We start from the raw sequence: 14,598 nt of genomic DNA on the forward strand, positions 1-14,598 counted from the left end.
GTCAGCTAGAATTGGAAATATTTAGCAAGAAGAAGGATGGACTCAGGAGGCATGCAATTGGCCAAGAAAGATGAAAGTACAGCAAAGAAACAAAAAGTGGTGATGTTCCCTGTGGAATTCAATGGGACTACTGACTATGCAGTTGGAGGAACTTAGTGAAGACAAACTTATCACCATAAATGAGGAAAGCAGTGGCAACAAAAAAGATAAAGATGTTCCAGGGAAAATGACAACAGCAAAATAACTTTACGATAAAGCGACTCTCGGAGATATTTTACAGCACTGAAAGCACAAAGGATAAAATGTGGGAGTGTGAGAATTGGCCAGGGCACAGATATGATGCTTTCTATGTCATGTCATACTATGCAAACTACCCGTGATGCTGAGGGCACCTGGGGAGGCCAAGGGAGACCTCAACCTGATAGCAGGGTCCAGGTCCTTGTGCACAAGAAAGAATTCGAGGGAGAGACAGAAATAGACAGCAAAGCACACTAAATTTATTAAAGTGAAAGTGTGCACTCAAGAAGTGAGAGCAGGACTCAGAGAACAAGACGTCCCCATGGGGTCTGGGTAGATGGTTATTATTAAGCGTGGCAAGGGGGGATCGGGGAGGGATAGGGTGGTCCTCAGCTTCTGAGGCTTGTGATTCCTTCCTTCCTTCCTCCCTTCCTTCCTTCCTTCCTTCCTTCCTTCCTTCCTTCCTTCCTTCCTTTTCTCTCTCTCTCTCTCTCTCTCTCTCTCTCTCTCTCTCTCTCTCTCTCCCTCTTTCTTGGTCCTTTTGGAACTGGAACTGCCATGGCAATTCAGGAGGCGGAGTGGTTCCAAAATCATAATGTTAATTTATTATAATGATATTACAATGGCCCTGTTGATAATTTTTAAGTTAAAATGGCTGCCAAATCTGGTAGAGATCAGTTTTGTTTGTCTTAACTATAGAAAATTGAGAGGGGAAAGCGAGGGAACAGGTGTTCAGCAAAAGTCGAGTCTTCAATGTTCAGCCAGAATGAAAAGGGGGCAGGTTAGAGCGTGAAGCCTTTGATCTCTATTCTAACTGGCTCTTTGTGGTAAGTTTGGTAACAAATAAACATTTTAATTTTCAACGTGTCTAGTGTTTTAAATTATAGAGTACTAAAGATGTTAATTTTATTATTTTTTCATTTCCTTATAAATTCATAACCAACAATAAGACAGTTCTTAATGTTTTGACAAAAGGTCACAGAACAATTGTGGTTCTTCCCATTGACTATTAAGATTCTTCTTTAATCCTTACCCGAGGACATGTTTTTTATTGATTTTAGAGAGAGAAACATTAATCAGTTGCCTCCCATACAAGCCCAGGGATTGAACCCAGAAATTAGTTATGTGCCCTGATAGGGAATGAAACCCACAACCTTTTGGTGTACAGGAGGATGCTCCAACCAACTGAGCCACCCAGCCAGGACTTGAATATTAAGATTTCTTTGCCTAGTTTCAGCTTGCAGCCATGTTTTTTTTGTTTTGTTTTGTTTTGTTTTCAATATATTTTATTTATTTCAGAGAGGAAGGGAGAAGGAGGGAGAGAGAGAGAGAGAAACATCAATGATGAGAGAGAATCATAGATCGGTTGCCTCCTGCATGCTCCCTACTGGGGATCAAACCCACAACCCAGGCATGTGCCCTTGATCAGAATCAAACCTGGGACCCTTGCTAAAGCTCTACCCACTGACCCAACCCAGCCAGGGACAGAGTTGTTTTTATGGTCTCACAGTACTGTGCAAAGAGAAGACTGTCAGTACAGAAAATTCTTCTCAATGAGATTATTTTATATAGTTACTAGAGGCCCGGTGCATGAAATTCATGCAGGGGTAGGGGGTTCCTCAGCCCAGCCTGCACAGTCTTCAATCCGGGACCCCTTGGGGGATGTCTGACTGCCTATGGTATCAGGCCTAAATCGGCAGTTGGACAGGCCTCTCACAATCCGGGACTGCTGGCTCCTAACCACTCACCTGCCTGCCTGATAGCCCCCTAACCACTCCCCTGACAGCCTGATTGACACCTAAATGCTCCCCTACTGGCATGATCATCCCCAACTGCCCTCCCCTGCAGGGATAAGGGGACTAGGGGAATCTGGCTGCATGAGGCAGGGAGAGGGGATTGGGCACCACTATCTGTGGCTATAAGCACTGCCATCTTGTGAGGGCATGGCAGTCAATTAGCATATTCCCTCTTTATTAGATAAGATTAGGTTTGAAATTGTTTTGAGCATAGTAACTCTGTAAATAAGAATTAAAAAATAGATGTTAGGAAAACAAACTGGATTGTTTTTTATTTATTGTTTAAAGTATTACATATGTCTCCCTTTTCCCCAATTGACACCTCCCTCCCACTCACCTACTCCCATCCCCAGGACAAATCCCCACTGCCCCAGTGTCTGTGTCCATTAGTTATGCTAATATGCATGCATAAAAATCCTTTGGTTGATCTCTAACCTCTTCACTCTTCCCACCTTCTCTCTGAGATTGGATGGTCTGTTCAGTGTTACCTTATCTCTGGATCTATTTTTGTTATCAGTTAATGTTGTTCATTATGTCCTACATATGAGTGAGATCAGGTGATATTTATCTTTCTCTGACTGGCTTATTTCACTTAGCATAATGCTCTCCAGTTCCATCCATGCTGTTGCAAATGGTAAGAATTCCTTCTTTTTTATGGCAGCATAGTATTCCATTGTGTAGATGTACCACAGTTTTCTAATCCACTCATCTGCTGATGGGCACTTAGGCTGTTTCCAAATCTTATCAATGGTAAATTGTGCTTCTATGAGCATAAAGGTGCGTATATCCTTTCTGATTGGTGTTTCTAGCTTCTTGGGATGTATTCCTAGAAGTGGGAATACAGAGGCTGCACCAGTCTGCATTCCCACCAGCAGTTCAAGAAAGTTCCTTTTTCTCCAAATCCTCACCAGCACTTTTCATTTGTTGATGATGGCCATTATGGCAGGTGTGAGATGGTACCACATAGATGTTTTTATTTGCATCTCTCAGATGATTAGTGACGTTGAGCATGTTTTCATATGTCTCTTGGGCTTCTATATGTCCACTTTCAAAAAGTGTCTATTTAGGTCCTTTGCCCATTTTTTTTATTGGATTGTTTATCTTCCTTTTGTTAAGTTGTATGAGTTCCTTGTAAATTTTAGAGATTAAACCCTTATCTGAGATAGCATTGGCAAATATGTTCTCCCATGCAGTGGACTTTCTTGTTGTTTTGTTGATGGTTTCTTTTGATGTGCAGAAGTTTTTTGTTTTGATGTAGTCCCATTTGTTTATTTTATCCTTAGTTTCTTTTTTTTTTAAATATATCTTATTGATTTTGTACAGAGAGGAAGGGAGAGAGATAGAGAGCTAGAAACATCGATGAGAGAGAGTCATTGATCAGCTGCCTCTTGCACACCCCCTACTGGGGATATGCCCACAACCAAGGTACATGCCTTTGACCAGAATCGAACCCGGGTCCCTTCAGTCCCCAAGCCGACGCTCTATCCATTGAGCCAAACCGGTCTCGGCTTTATCCTTAGTTTCCATTGCACTAGGAGCTGTATCGGTAAAGATATTGCTACAACATGTCTAATATTTTGCTGCCTATGGAGTCTTCTAACATTTTTAGGGTTTCCTGTCTTACACATAAGTACTTTAACCAGTTTGCGTTTGTTTTTGTGGATGGTGTGAGTTCATGGTCTAGTTTTATTGTTTTGCATATATCTGACCAATTTTACCAGCACTATTTATTGAATAGACTATCTTGAATCCATTGTATGCTCTTGCCTCCTTTGTCAAATATTAATTGAGCATAGTGGTTTGAGTCTATATCTGGAAACTCTATTCTATTCCATTGGCCTATATGTCTGTTCTTGTGCCAATACCAGACAGTTTTGAGAACAGTGGCTTTGTAACATAGTTTGATGTCTGGTATTGAGATCCCTCCAAATTTGTTCTTTCTCAGGATTGCTGTGGCTATTTGGGGTCTTTTTTTTTAATTCCAGGTGGATGTTTGGGGAGTTTGTTGTAGATCTGTGAAATATGCTGCTGGTATTTTAATGGGGACTGCATTCAATCTATAAATTGTTTGGGTTTTATTTATGTATTTATTTATTTATTTATTTATTTATTTATAAAATATATTTTATTGATTTTCCACAGAGAGGAAGGAAGAAGGATAGAGAGCTAGAAATGAGAGAGAAACATCAACCAGCTGCCTCCTGCACAGCCCCTGTGGGGGATGTGCCCACAGCCAATGTACATGCCCTTGACCGGAATCAAACCTGGGACCCTTCAGTCCACAGACCAACGCTCTATCCACTGTGCCAAACCAGTTTCGGCAATTATTTGGATTTTAATAAGTAAAAGTATTTTTTAATTACTAATAGAACTAATCCACAGTTTAAAATCCCTGCTTGGAATCTATCGGTCTAGTAATAATTAATGTCGTTTTTAAACATTCGTTTAAAATCTTGCTTGGCGTTGACTTGTATTGACATAACCTTCAAACACATGGTATCTACAGAACGTGTGAAGTGCAATTAACAAGTTTTGCTTGAAAAAGTTTGTGTTTGGTTTGGTTTTTGTTGCAAAACTAGGGCTAAGAAGATGGCGGATGAAGAGCATATTTGGCACTGCATGCTTTACGAGTTCCAATTAGGAAGAAAAGCAAGTGAGGCTGCAAAAAACATCTGTAGTGCTCTTGGTCAAGATGCAGTTAGCGCCAGAAAATGCCAGCGTTGGTTTGAGAAATTTCGCGAGGGAAATTTTTCGTTAGATGACAAGAGTGGTAGAGGCCGTGTGTCCAATTTTGATCAAGAAGCTCTTCAAGCTCTTTTGGTGCAAAATCCTCAAATTACCCAACAAGAGCTTGGGACAACTTTAAATTGTTCACAAAAAACAATTTCCAATCAATTGCGTGCATTTGGCAAAGTCCAAAAGTTTGGAAAATGGGTTCCTCATTAGTTGACCGACAACAACCATAATCAAAGAGTCACAATTTGCAGTTCGCTCCTCTCTCGTCAAAACCGTTTGCCGTTTTTAGAGCAAATTGTTACTGGAGATGAAGAATGGGTGCTGTATGTTAATTTGAAAAGGTGGCCTCAATGGTTGGACAAAAATGAGGCTCCGCAGCCCACGCCAAAACCTGACTTGCATGCGAAAAAAGTGATGTTGTGTGTTTGGTGGGATTTTAAAGGAATTCTTCATTATGAACTTTTACCATCTAACCAAACCATTACAAGTGCAGTGTATAGTGCCCAATTGGAAAGGTTAGCCCAAGCTTTAAGAGAAAAAGAACCCGTGCTGATTAATCGGAAGGGCGTAATTCTTCACCACGATAACGCACGACCGCATACTGCAAGAATCACTGCTGAAAAACTGCGTCAGTTGGAATGGGAAGTTCTCCCTCAACCTGCATATTCTCCTGATATTGCCCCTTCCGATTACCATTTGTTTCGTTCTTTGCAAAACTTTCTTCTTGGAAAAAAATTTAATAATGAAGAATGCCTCAAAAATGCATTGACCGAATTTTTTGCATCAAAATCACAAGAATTTTACAATAGAGGGATTAAAATGCTTCCTGAGCATTGGGCACAAGTAGTAGAAAACAACGGCAACTATATTGTTGATTAAATTTTGTTGTATTGTTTAAATAATTTCGATTTAAAAAAGTATTAGAAAACGACATTAATTATTACTAGACCTAATAGTAAACTACTCCCAGAAGGAAAACCAGAGATATACTGTTCCCCAAACATTACTTCAGAGCCAGAAATAATGATGCTGATGAGCAGCAGCACATCTTTATCAAGAATAGAAGCTTTCTGCTCCAAAATAAAAGTTGGTTACAGCCTTATCTAAAATGAAAAACTTCCACATTTTTAAAGCATGCTAGTGCTTTGGGGGGAGTAAGGGGTGGGGGGTGGGGAGGGGCAGAAGGAGCTTACTACCAATCTTGGAGTATGCTTTGTTCATAATGGTCCCTTTAGTCATCTGAGCTAGAGGGAAAAATAAAAACACTGGCAAGGTCAATTCTTCCATAACTTTCCCATGGCCCTACGGCCCAATCCAAAAATGTTGGTGGAAGTATGAAGGCTGGAAACCAAATTATGTGTCCAACAAATCAAATTCACACACAAAAATAAGCTATTACTAAGACATATTACTGGATCATCGCTCTCCTTCCCACACAATTATATGGATCAGAATAATGTCTCTTTTGAGAAAAAAGAAGAAAATAGAAAATAGAGGGAAAATGCAAAAGTAGGTCTTGTATATGTTACAAATATTTCTTCTGAGAGTCTCTTCATCCTAAGTTACCTTGGCAATGTAAATATGGATTTGTTTCGAGGTAATGAGAAAATTGTCATATTTATTTATTGAACAAATACTTACATGGCTTTCACCATATGCCAGGCCCTGTTCTAAGCATTTTATAAATACTCTATCAAGAAACAATCTCAACAATTCTCTCAGGTATTTTCATTTAGCTCATTTTAGAAGAAAGTGAGGCACAGAGAGGTTAAGTAACTTGCCCAACATCACATTAGTAAGTAGCAGAGCTGGGATTGGAACCCTTGCAGGCTGGCTACAGAGTCTCTGTCTTTTATCGCTATGCTATGACATGTCATTTTTTCCACCCAGCCATTTAATTTGGTGTGTTTTTGTTTTTCTTTCTAGATCCTTCCCACTGATTTCTATTTGTTCTGCTGAAACTTGGAAAGCATTATCCTCTTTACTATTTATAAAAACTTGGATCCGATTCCTAATCTGTGATTTTCAGTTCACCCTGAACAGCTCATCAAGGAAGATGCTGCAATAACTATGTCTGTGGGCACTGCACCATTGGCAAGGAGAGCATTGACTTCATCTTGGACCAGATTCACAAAGTGGCTGACCAGGACAAAGACCTTCAGTATTTCTTGGTTTTCCGTGGCTTTGATGGGGGGACTGGTTCTGGATTCACCTCCCTGCTGAGGGTTCTCTGTCGATTTTGGCAAGAAGTTCAAGCTAGATTTCTCCACTTACCCAGTTCCACCCCCTCGTCCCCCTCCTCCAGGTCTCCACAGTTGTAGCTGAGCCCTACAACTTGATTCTCACCACCCACACCACTCTGGAGCACTCTGATTGTACCTTCATGGTTGACAACAAGGCCATCTATGACATTTGTGGTAGAAAACTTGATACTGAGTGCCCAACCTACAATAACCTTTACCGCCTTATTATCCAGACTGTGTCCTCCATCACTGCTTCCCTCAGGTTTGATGGAACCCTGAATGTTGATCTGACAGAATTCCAGACCAACCTGTCCCCGCATCCACTTCCCTCTGGCCACAAATGTCATCTCTGCTGAGAAAGCCCACCATGAACAGCTTACTGTAGTAGAGGTCACCAGTGCGTGCTTTGAGCCAGCCAACCAGACAGTGAAATGTGCCTCACACCACAGTAAAGACATAAAGTTTGCCACCTGCTGTACCATGGAGACCTGGTTCCCAAAGATGTCAATGCTCCCATTGCCACCATCAAGACCAAACGTACTATCCAGTTTGTGGACTGGTGCCCACTGGCTTCCAAGTTGGCATTGATTACCAGCCTCCCATTGTGGTACCTGGTAGAGAGAAACCTGGCCAAAGTACAGTGAGCTGTGAGCATGCTGAGCAACAACACAGCTACTGCTGAGGCCTGGACCACAAGTTTAACCTAATGTATGCCATGTGCCTTTGTCTGCTGGATCATGAGTGAGGGCACGGAGGAAGGAGAGCTGTCTGAGGCCCCTGAGGACATGGCTGTCCTTGAGAAGGATTATGAGGAGCTTGGTGTGGATTCTGTTGAAAGAGACGGTAAGAAAGGAGAACACTAATTACCATTCTTTCAGCCCTGCAACAAGTCATACTCAGAACTCCAGGTTCAACAGCTACCAGGTGTTCATGCTTTCTGGATAGATTGTCTTCACTTATAGCTGTCATCATCATATCTGTCTTTTTGTTGTGTATAAGATTTCCCCCTCATATCCCAAAATAAAGCCACTGAGAAATAAAAACAAACAAAAATATGCCAAGTACCCTTTTAAACATCATTTCCTTCGAAAAAAGAAATACAAAGAGAAAGCAAAAAGAAAGAATGTATAATGAAGTTTTTCCTTTTTATTAGTTTCAGGTATACAGCATAATGGTTAGATAATGTTTTACAAAGTGTTCCTCTCGATATTTCCAATACCACCTGGCACCATTCAGAGTTATTACAATACTAGAGGCCCAGTGCATGAAATCCGTGTCCTTCAGCCCAGCCTGTGCCCTCTCGCAGTTCAGGAGCCCTCAAGATATGTCTGTTAGTTGGACATCCTTAACGCTGCCTCGGAGGCAGGAGAGGTTTCTGCCACCACTGCTGCACTCACCAGCCATGGCGCTCCCCCTGTGGGAGCACACTGACCATCTGGGAGCAGCTCCTGTGTTGGGTTTCTGCCCCCTGGTGGTCAGGGTGTTGTCCCTCAGCCCAGCCTGCACCCTCTCCAATCTGGGACCCCTTGAGGGATGTTCGACTGATCGTTTCGACCCCCTGGTGGGAATGGGCCTAAATGGGCAGTTAGGAATTCCTCTCACGACCCAAGACTGACTGCTGGCTCCCAACCACTCACCTGCCTGCCTGTCTGATTGCCCCTAACCTCTTCTGCCTGCCAGCCTAATCACCCCCTAACCACTCCCCTGCAAGCCTGTTAGATGCCTAACTGCTCCCCAGCCAGCCTGATTGCCACTAACTGCCTTCCCCTGCCCTCCCCTGCCAGTCTGTTTGCCCCTAACTGCTCTCCCCTGAAGGCCTGGTCACCCCTAACTGCCCTCCCCTGGAGACCTGGTCCCCCTTACTACTCTCCTCTGCAGGCCTGGTCTCTCCCAACTGCCCTCCTCTGCTGGCCCGGTCACCCCTAACTGCCCTCCCTGCTGGCCTGATCACCCACAATTGCCCTACCCTACTCCCTTGCAGTCCTGGTCTCCCCCAACAACCCTCCCCTGCAGGCCTGGTCCCCCCAACTTCCCTCCCCTGAAGTCCTAGTTCCCCCCAACTGCCTTCCCCTGCTGACCTGGTCTCCCCCAACTGCCCTCCTCTGCTGGCCCAGTCATCCCTAACTGCCCTCCCTGCTTGCCTGATCACCCACAACTGCCCTCTCTTGTAGGCCTGATTCCCTCCAACTGCCCTCTCCTGCAGACCTGTCCCCCTCAACTGTCATCCCCTGCAGGCCTGGGTGTCCCTCAACTGCCCTCCCTTGTTCACCTGGTCTCCCCCCAACTGCCCTCCTCTGCTGGCCTGGTCATCCCAAACTGCCCAAAATTGTTCTCCCCTGCAGACCATCTTGTGTCCACATGGGAGCAGTCATCTTGTGTCTTAGAGTGACAGTCAATTTGCATATTACTCTTTTATTAGATAGGATTTCCCTGTATACCACATTAAAAGTAAAAGCACTTTCAGAGTGCTTGCTTAATTTCCCTTTATTTATAATTTTAGCTTTAATGTCATAAACTCTTCAAATTCCAGAGAAAGCAACATATAACTGACCATGTCCGAAAATGGGTTCAGGTAGGAATATTCCTACTCTGTTTAGCGTTTGTCCTTGTGACTTATTAATAGTCATCACAAAGGCTGGCATCAGGGAAAAATGTCTTTGAATTAATTTAAACAGGAGGCCAGTGTCAGATGGGGCAAATCAATTCTTGGAATCAGAACAACTTCTCCTTCCGCAGATCCTGTTAATACTTCAGCTTTGATTATGTTAGGTTGCAATCTTTTGGTAATAAATCTAGTACTATTACAAAGCCTCCATTTACTATTAAGATTTCTCAGTAGCATGATGATTGCACCTACTTTCAATTTTAATTTATGACATGGAATTCCCAAAGGAGTAATACTATTAAGAAATTTAATGGGAAAATTTTTCTTTTCATCATCATCCATTGAATCGGTGGAATCATCACTCAAATAGGTGTGAAAAGCTCTATCAAGTATATCCAGAATTCACCAAATTCACAATCAACAATGACAGGTGGAAACACATGTGTGCTATTAGCACCAGGGAGAGCTTTATATGTATTGTGCATGTGAGAGCCAATGTTTATTTTAAGTTGCCAGTGTACATCATATGTACCAGCCAGGTGGATAGTCAGACGGTCGTATGGACAGACAATTGGTCACTTAGCCTTTTATATATGTAGACTAGAGGCCTGGTGCATGAAATTCGTGCACAGGGAGTGAAGGAGGGGTTTCCTCAGCCTGATCTGTACCCTCTCCAATCTGGGACCCCTTGGGGGATGTCTGACTGCTGGTTTAGGCTCGATCCACGGACATCCCTCTCACAATCTGGGACTGCTGGCTCCTAACCACTCACCTTCCTGCCTGCCTGATTGCCCCTAACCACTTCTGTCTGCCAGCCTGATCATCCCCTACCGGCCTGATTGATGCCTAATTGCTCCCCTGCTGGCCTAATCACCCCCAACTGCCCTCTCCTGCCGGCCATCTTGTGGTGGCCATCTTGTGATGACATTGAATAATGCCACCTAGGCTTTTATTATATAGGATATTCAAGAAAATATAAAAGAAAACCTGTTGTAAAATGAGATGTTTTACTCTTCTGCCAAATTAACCATAAGGCAGCTATACAGTAATTCATTCCTTAATGTTGTGGGGTCAAACCCTGGGTTCAAAATAAGACCACCAGAGGCTGATGATTGATTTTAAAAAGCAGGCAAGGATTTATTGGAAAAACTGGCCAGGACAGCCGCGAGAGCACCACACGCAGGTGGAGTCCACAAGACTGCACCATTGCAGGTGTAGGCAGTCCCTTTTAAAGGTTCAAACCACAGGAATTTTCCTTCGTTCTAAATTCTAAATTCTAAAGGCTGGGAACAGCCCACAGGGTCATTCCCAATCACATCCTTCTGGACATTGGAATGTGGTCCTATCTTGCGATAACCGATAATACAGAAGCAGAGCTCAGTGGTTAGTCTCTTAAGGTTATCTACAGTTTCTATCCCTGAAACTACTGAATCAGTGGGAATCAATCTCATGTAGTTCTGGTCCCAGGCACGGGAAAATTACCTTAGCCTCCAGGTCTCCACCTGGAAGATGAGGTAACTACCCTATGTTTAAGCAGGTGCAGAAGCCAGAATAACAGGATTAAAATTCAAACAGCAGTTTTTACCAAAGTATGCTTGCTACCATATTTCACTTAATTTTCAAATTTTCCTCAGCCCAAAGTCCTTTGCTTTTTTCCCCCACCCTCACCAAGGCACCATTAAAATTTAAACAAGTATTCAACAAAATATATTTTAAGTAGGAACAATTTCCTCCATTCTATAAGTGCTGTGCAGAGGGTGTGAGAGCTGACCATGTGGTTTTCCCCTCAAAGCCCTGGGTCAGGCCTGCACTGGAGATAGAAAAAGATTTATAGCTGAAACTAGTTTGGCTCGGTGGTAGAGCGTCGGCCTGAAGACTGAAAGGTCCAGGTTCGATTCTGGTCAAGGGCATGTACCTTGGTTGCGGGCGCGTCCCCGGTGGGGGGTGTGCAAGAGGCAGCTGGTTGATGTTTCTCATCGACGTTTCTAGCTCTCTATCTCTCTCCCTTCCTCTCTGTAAAAAGTCAATAAAATATATTTTTAAAAAAATTTTTTTTAAAGAGAAAAAGATTTATATCGAATTTCAGAATGAAGCATTAAACTGGCCTGGACTGACTTTTATTAACCACAATGGGTAGGGTGAGAATTAGATGAGATAACATATGCAGCATCTTTGCCCTCAAACAGTGGCGAGAAGATGAGTAATTAATTGAAGGGCAACAGGGAAATCTCCCTCAACATTCAGTTACACAAATCCACAAATACATCCCTTTCTGACGCATTTCCTCCAGTCTCCTCTTCGCTGGCCCAGGATGTCTAAATCGGGTGGTTTTTATTTGCGTAGTCTAAACTTGAATGAAAAGGCAAAGATTTTTTTCTACACACCACTAAAAAGCACATACAACACAGCATCATCTCTCTCAAAGCTCACTTGTAAGGTTAAATGCTGATGAGCATAAAGTAAGGGTCACTGCCTACTCGAAATGCAGTACCACAACGTGCCCTTTGCCCCCCTCACCACAGCCTCCAGCGTCTTCATACATCATTCCCAAGGCTCTAGTGTCTCAGGAGTTACAGCTCAGGCTAGATTGAAGGGCTTAATGAGTGGAAGAATTAAACAAAAACAAAAACAAAACAGCCATCACAAACTGCAAATTAAGAGATCAGCAAATTCCTGTTGGTTTAAAAATTCCATTCGGCCTTGCCAAAGCACTAATTAATATAATAAAACACACAAAGATCTTGCTGAACATTAAGCTAGCAGGCTGCCCACAGCTTGCTGCCCACTCTCTAAGCAAGGATCTGCTTAGAATGTAACCAATTGTCTCTCAGGGAGGCAAAAGGAAGGGAGGAGAAATTGCTTTGGCAGAGAGTCTAACAGTTAACTATGCCCCTTTTGAAAACAGAATTATCCTGTTTTCAATGCCAAGCATATATGATGTCAAGTAAATTGGTCTTAATATAAAACATGTCAGAACTGCAGCAAGTGGAGGAGAAATAAATGTATACAATTAATCTGTGCTAACCGGTATTTGAAATGTTTATTCTTTTTAACTTGTACTCCTCCCTTGTATTTAGAACAAAGCTTGGCATATATTGGGCACTCAATAAATGTTTTCAATAACTGTAGTTAATAAACAAGCCCTAGCCAGTTTGGCTCAATGGATACAGAGCCTGTGGACTGTGAGTCTCAGGTTTGATTCTGGTCAAGGGCAAATGCCTGCATTGTAGGCTCAAGCCCCAGTAGGGGGCATGCAAGAGGCAGCCAGTCAGTGATCCTCATCATTGATGTTTCCATCTCTCTCTCTCTCCATCTCCCTTCCTCTCTAAAATCAATAAAAATATATTTAAAAATAAATGAACAGTACACCTGTTGATGTTCCACAAACATCATTAATATTAATGATTCACTATTAGTTCTTGATGCCCAAACTCAGAGGTTAAGCATCTTGTCTGGCTTTGTTCAGTTGCTAATCATTTATTATGCCCTTCACTGTTCTAGGCACAATAAAATATTCAACAAAATATTTTTAATGTTGTCAGCTTCCTTAAACAGCTAAGTTCCTGTGGGCGAGAAAAAAAAAATACACAGATAGGAAATGTTAAATAAGTACAGAGAAATAAGAACTGAGTCATATAGGAATAAACTGCTGTACTTCCATAACTGTTTCTTGATAAATAGAAAAAGAAAAAAAAAACCAGAAAAAAAAACACTTATTAAGCATCTTCTATGTGCTAGACACATAATTTCATTTAGTTTTCACAACTTTGCTTCAGATTAGGTTTTGTAATCCTTAGTTTTATATAGAAAATAAAGAGGTTAATCAAGGTGATGCTATTAGTAAAATACAGTTTAGGATTTCAGATGTCTTACTTCAAAGAAATACATACACAATTTCCAAGATGTCATGCTGTTTCCTGTTTTTAAAATTTGTGAGGTATGCTTGTGCTCCTTGGAAATACAGAGATATTTAGGAGATAATAGCTTGAATACTGAATTCAGGATTTGCTAGGCCATCTTGAAAAAAAAAATTTTAATAAATTTTTATTGTTCATATTATTACAAATGTTCCTTCCCCTCCCCCCCCCCCCCCCCCCCCCCCCCGCTCCATTGCTCTTTTCCACCAGGTTCCCACCCCACCCTCTGCTCTTTCCCCACCCCCCATTGTCCTCATCCATAGGTGCACAGTTTATGTTCAGTCTCTTCCCACATCCCCCTCTCCCCTTTTCCCTCCCCTTTCATACCTCTGATTCTATTATATTCAACAGTTAATATTGTTCATCAGATTTTTTTTAATTTCCTTGGTTTTTAGGTTCACTTGTTGATAGTTACGTATTTGTTGTTCATAATTTTTATCTTTGTTTACTTTTTCTTCTGAAAGAACCCCCTTCAGCAATTCATATAATTCTGGTTTGGCGGTGATGAACTCCTTTAGCTTTTTTTTATTAGTGAAACTCTTTATCTGGCCTTTGATTCTGAGTGATAGCTTTGCTGGGTAGATTATTTTTGGCTGTAGGTTCTTGCTATTCATCACCTTGAATATTTCTTGCCATTTCTGTCTGGCCTGCATGGTTTCTGTTGAGAAATCAGCTGACAATCGTATGGGTAACTACCTGCTTTTCTCTTGCTGCTTTTAATATTCTCTATTTGTCTTTTGCTCTTGGAATTTTAATTATGATGTGTCTTGGTGTGGTCCTCTTTGGATTCCTTTTGTTAGGAGTTCTATGCGCTTCCTGGACTTGTAAGTCTAATTCTTTCACCAGGTGGGGGAAGTTTTCTGTCACTATTTCTTTCAGTATGTTTTCGATATATTGCTCTGTCTCATCTTCTGGGACCCCCATAATTCTGATGTTGGTTCGCTTGAAGTTGTCCCAGAGGTTTCTTACATTATCTTCAATTTTCTGAATTCTCTTGCCTTCTAGCTTCTGTGGAGGAGTGTCTTCTGGCTCTTTATGTTCCAAATCTTTGACTTCATTCTGTT

At 42.0% G+C, this 14,598-nt stretch overlaps 1 pseudogene; it reads left to right on the forward strand.

The window, feature by feature from the left end:
* The first annotated feature begins 6,350 nt into the window (after window positions 1-6,350).
* Window positions 6,351-7,978, forward strand: LOC118722598 (annotated as a pseudogene).
* Window positions 7,979-14,598: the final 6,620 nt, after the last annotated feature.

The sequence above is a fragment of the Pipistrellus kuhlii genome, unplaced genomic scaffold (assembly GCF_014108245.1).
Source record: "Pipistrellus kuhlii isolate mPipKuh1 unplaced genomic scaffold, mPipKuh1.p scaffold_m20_p_1, whole genome shotgun sequence".
In the NCBI taxonomy this organism is placed as follows: Eukaryota; Metazoa; Chordata; class Mammalia; order Chiroptera; family Vespertilionidae; genus Pipistrellus; species Pipistrellus kuhlii.